Genomic DNA, 4261 nt, shown 5'->3' on the forward strand with positions numbered 1-4261 from the left:
TCTGTAGTTGCAGCGTGTGGGCTCAGTAGTTGCAGTGCGAGGGCTTAGTTGCTCCGAGGTATGTGAGATCTTCCTGGACCAGGGATCGAGACCCTGTCCCCTGCACTGGCAGGCAGATTCTTAACCACTGTGCCACCAGGGAAGTCCTATATGAATATTTTGAAAAATTAGAAGGAGTAGACTTTTTTCCAGAAAAATATGTTATCAAATTTTACTTAAGGAGAAATAGAAAACCTACAACGATGAAAATAACTGAGCAGCCCCAGGCCATTTCAAAGGTGAGTTTTAACACATCTGCAATTAGCAGACAATATCTATCTCATTCAAACTTTCAGAAAAGAAAAATAAAAGCAACTTGAAGAGGTGGTGCACCCTGGCCTTAGACCTGTCTTTAAAAGAAGAGGCAAATGTGGGCCAAATCTATACACACACATATAAAACCTTAAATGAAGAATTAGCAAGTTCAGTTCAACAGATTATTTAAAAAATCTGTCATGAAAAAGCAAGCTTTATCCTAGACATGTAAAGTTGTTTCAGCAAAAATTAGATCCACACCTTCCATAAAACTTCTAGCTGGATCTAAAATCTTAGTGTGGGAAACAAAACTATTAGAAGAAAATACACAAGACGAGCTCAGAATCTCAGGGTAGGAAAATTCTGAGTCAAGAAACAAAGATCATAACTCGTAAAGGAAAGAGTGATCGATTTGATTACGTCAAAATTTAAATGGTCTGTAGGACAAAAAACAAAGATAAACATTGAGCAACAGAAGACATCTGTGGCCTATTCATCGGAAGGAAAATTAATGCCCTGGATTATCCATCACTGCCGTGACCCAATGAGGAAGAGGCAGACAATCTCGTGGAAATGGACAAAAGATATAAACAGAGGGGAAATCTGAATGTCCAACGAGCATAGAAACAGACAGATGTCCAGGCATCGGTTAGGTGGGCTCATCCAGGGACGGGAGAAGGAGCAGAGTCCCGCACTTTCCTTCCAGAAATTCACCCTCAGAGGCCATGACACACGCCCGGGGGGCACACACAGGGGCTGGAGGCAGCTTTGCTGGTCGTGGCCAAAAAAATGGGAAACGGCCTGTACAGCCATCGTGTGGAATGGATAAATGACATGGAGGTACACTCATATGGGGAAATACTACAGCACAGTTGAAACAAAGGCTGAACATTTTGCATACATTTTAAAACATGCAACACAACGCCATCCATTGTTTCCAGACGGCCATCCATGTAGAAGAGAAGGTGAACCCCAGGAGAAACCACATTCAGAACCGTGTGGCTTTGGGAGGGCGACGGGGGGGGGGGGGGAGGCAGAGCAGGATGGGCAGGAGACGCGCAAACTGCATCTGTGACTCGTGTTTCCTTTATTCCCACAGATCTAAATAAAAACAGTAAGATGTGGCCATTTGTGGATTCTGGGGGCTGGGAACAAGGGTGGAACTTTTCCTCGATGCTTTTCTGTGTTTCTAGAATGTTTGGAAAGAGACAGCGGAGGACGAAGGACATGAGGAACGACAGCAGAGAGGGGGAGAGAAGAAGGGGCTTCCCTCCCTTCCTGCAGTCCTGACTCACACAAGCCGCCAGCCGGCGGCTCCGTGAGGCTCCTGGCTATTGATCGGAAATTCACTCTCTCGCCACGAGCTCCCCGGCTGGTGTCGGCAGCGGCAGTCTGGATCATGAGAATTGCCACCCCTGGGGTAAGCTGGGCAGGGTGTACAGAGAACGTGGTGGAAGAGGGGTCAGGCCAGAAGCTGGAGAGCCCACTCTCAGGCCCAGCCACCCCTCAGGCTTGCTGGGTGGCCTTGGGCAGGTCACACCCTTTCCCACCCACATTCTGACGAGGAGGGTCTGGCTGACCTCGTACAATCCTGAGACCCCTGGGTGTCCACATCACCACATCACCGCATGCGCCACTGGGAAGCAAAGGAGGACCTGCTGAGAAGGGAGCATATGCTTGGGGTCTTGAGGAATGAGTAGGAGTTTACAAGATGGAGGAAAGAAGGGTGCTCATGTCTGAGGGAACAGCACGGACAAAGGTACGAAGGCATGACAGGGCTTGGCGAGCCCAGGAGGCTGCAGACAAGCTGAGTTGACTTCACCTTCCCTTGAAGCGCCCACACCATCCCACCTGTGACTCGGGCACCTGTGACCTCCAGCGAGAACAGACTTGCACCTGCCAGGAAACCTCACCCAGGGCTGTACCTTCAACCCCTGTGTGGGGCCATCTCCCTGCCCCAAAGAGTTGCGCAGCCATTTGAACCCTGTGGGTTTCGCTTTGGGTTCCAACATGGGAAAATCAAAAAGTAATCCACTTAACTGAGATATATGGCTACTGCCACTGACAGCAAAACAAATGCTGTCTTTCTCCTCCATTACCATTCTGGACCAAATCAATATCAAAACAACCAAAGTCTAGACGCATAAATGTCAAACTATTTAACAAGAAGCAGTTAGCACAGAAAAAACACTTAAGTGGCAATTGAGGGGTCTGACGAGCCTTAAAGTAGCTTACGAGGATTTATGGGAGATAAAAACAGTTTAACTAAGCCTGGAGCCTGGACCCGAGGCCCAGCACGGGGGCCAGCAGGGCTTTGTCTTCCCTGTCAGGCTGCCGAGTGGGGCTGCCTTGTCCAAGGAGAGAGAGCCCTTTCTCTTCTGGGTCATTTCCGCCTCGTTCAGCGGCACACTGCATTTGTATTAATAATAATATAACATGATTTCCGTCATGGGATGTTGGGATGCAGCCCTGTAACTGTAGCTTTCCAGTTAGCCCAGGTCCCACTCGTGACCTGTTTCAACATAGCAACAGCGATAGCTGACCGCGTGACCACCATATTCCAGGCACACACATTATGGGATATAGTCAAAAACCACCAGTGAGGTGGGGACTTTCGCCTCCGTGTGGACGGGGAAGAAGTAGAGGCGCAGGCTTCGCTCAAGGTCATTGCTGGGTGTGCAGCTGAATCCCTCCCCTGGAGCCTGTGCTCTGCCCACCCACCATGCTGCCACACCAGCGTCCACTGTGGACTCGGTACGGGTGGTCTGCGCAGGTCCCCAGGGAGGAGGAAGATGACCTCCCTTGAGGACACATCTCAAGTGGCCTTCGACTGCCCATTTGCTGGTTAGTGGAATCGACGGCGGCTTCTTAATTGTTGGTAATGACTTCAGCCCCATCCAATGATTGCCGCACTTAACGAGGGTCCATAAATCACCTTAAGTTTTCGGAGGGTAAACGAGAATAAGATTGCAGTTTGAAAACTACTCAGATGGCCGTGGACGGCATCACCACCCCTCCTTCCATCAGCTCCTATGGTAGGTCAGTGTTTTCCTACAGGGAGACCTCACCGTAAGCAACAGCTATCATTCCCGGGATATATTGGTAAATTTCACGGTTGTGACCCAGAGTCATCTTTCCATGCGCTAAGGCGAAGGTTGGCAGTTCTTCACACAGTTCAGATAAGGGCCACCTACTGCGACCAGCTTGCTGAGTCTTTTTTTTTTTTTAGTATTTATTTATTTATTTTGATTGCACTGGGTCTTAGTCGGGGCACACGGGATCTTCGTTGCAACATGCAGACACTTAGTTGCAGCATGCATGTGGGATCTAGTTCCCTGACCAGGGATCGAACCTGGGCCCCCTGCATTGGGAGTGCAGAGTCTTACCCACTGGACCACCAGGGAGGTCCCTAGCTGAGTCTCCTTGAGGTGGGCATAACCATGGTTCACGTCTCTCTGCTTCCATAGCCTCCAATTAAAGTGAAAGCTACAGCCTGGTTGACACTTGGCCACCCTTTTAAGTTTGTCGTGACTCTGCCTGTCCCTTCACTGGACAGGGGAGCCCTCCAAGGCAGGCAGAGCACCAGCTACAGTGCCCAGGATGCAGTATGTGCTCAGCGATGCGCATACGGCTCAAAGAATAAGTGGACTTTTCTTTCTTTGAAATTAAAGGACCCTCCTTCTGGCAATGCAGTGATCTAGATGTCTGGAGAAATCCACCCAGCTCAGAACAACTTAAAATGCTGGATGAAATAAATATGCACTATACACACATTTTATACATTTCAAGGAAAATCTTTTAAGATGCATATCTGAGCTAGTAAAAAAGAAAGGGAAACCCTCGATGGCTAGAAATGATGAGAACCACGAACCCAGGGCAGCGAGCCAGCACAAAGGCGGGGTTCACTGGGACACCTCTGCCTATTCTGGGTGTCTTAGAGATAAGCCTTGAAGGGTCCCACGTAACT

The 4261-nt window shown here is 49.1% G+C and overlaps 1 non-coding gene across 1 annotated transcript; it reads right to left on the reverse strand.

Annotated features, from left to right (window-relative positions):
* Positions 1-3625: 3625 nt before the first annotated feature.
* TRNAG-CCC (transfer RNA glycine (anticodon CCC)) lies at positions 3626-3698 on the reverse strand. Its single transcript has one exon. It is a non-coding gene; the product is annotated as a tRNA-Gly (tRNA).
* Positions 3699-4261: the final 563 nt, after the last annotated feature.

Source organism: Delphinus delphis, chromosome 5 (genome assembly GCF_949987515.2).
Source record: "Delphinus delphis chromosome 5, mDelDel1.2, whole genome shotgun sequence".
NCBI lineage: Eukaryota > Metazoa > Chordata > Mammalia > Artiodactyla > Delphinidae > Delphinus > Delphinus delphis.